The sequence below is a fragment of the Neolamprologus brichardi genome, chromosome 14, assembly GCF_056152115.1.
Source record: "Neolamprologus brichardi isolate AB-2024 chromosome 14, ASM5615211v1, whole genome shotgun sequence".
NCBI classification, from domain to species: domain Eukaryota; kingdom Metazoa; phylum Chordata; class Actinopteri; order Cichliformes; family Cichlidae; genus Neolamprologus; species Neolamprologus brichardi.
The window spans coordinates 36,238,518-36,239,677 of record NC_142117.1 but is presented as its reverse complement, the minus strand read 5'-3'; positions in this window follow the sequence as shown (position 1 = coordinate 36,239,677).

Here is a 1,160-nt window from a genome sequence, read left to right as displayed (position 1 = left end):
CGCAAACAGGCAGGACCCCTTTTCTGCATTTAAGGCATCGACGGTGAACGCCTGTCCATTAATCCACCACAGATGAGACGCTATTAAAGCCCAAGAGCGTCATTTTATCATAAATTTATCACAGATTATATAAACTTTAAGAGATCTGGTTATTCTGCTTGGGTGTTCCTGTCAGCCTTATATTTAGGCGGACAAATGTTAACAGTTGGTCACTTACTTATCACCTGGCATGATTTGGATTTTCTGAAGTGGTGGCATGAAAAAAGACTTCCACAAAAAGCAAGTTTTTTTTTTAGTTTTTTTTTTTAGTGAATTAAACTAAAAAGTAACAGTGTAAAAAAAACATTCTGGCCAACGGAACTAAAAATTCAATCAAACGAAAAAATAAATAAATAAATAAAAAACAGATAAAAAATGGTTTTGTGGTTTGTCAAATTTTCCAGCACAAGCAGACCGAAGAGACATTAATGCAGACGGTTAACCTGACTGGGATGACTGTGTGACAAGAATTTGTATTTTAGGAAGTTTAGATAAGCACATTATTAAAATAATAGTATCTGGCACCACTAATATTTTAAAGAAAAAAAATTAAATTAACACTAAAACGAATCAAAACTCAAACCAACTGATCCCCCCGGGGAAATAACAAACTTTACTAAAGTTTATTAAATGTACTAATATACAATTAAAAATCACATAGAAAATAAAACTGATGAAAAACAGAATACTACTGCACAATTACTGTGGTGAGAAGTAAAACAGGAAACAACTGAGAAAGATTTGAGTTTAAAGCTTCAAACAAACTCAGATAAGGTTATTTTAAGTTACTTTATGATTCTAAATTGGTGGCCAGTTTAGAATCATAAATTAACCTAACCTCATTGTTGGACTACAGGAAGAGAGAAGACTATTTGATCCATGGACCTTCTTGTTGTGAGGTGATGGTGCTTACCACTGCACCATCTCGCCAGGGAAACATCTGTTTTTTGGTTGTTGTTGTTTGTTTTTTACAATTGTTTGTTTAGTTGACTTTTAAATATTTTCATTTATATTTACTATTAACTACTACTAAAATTATGTTCACTGCTGTAACAAAAGAGTATTTATATTGTATACTCAACTTGTAAATTCCTGCCTTTTAACACTTCTGCTTTAATTTA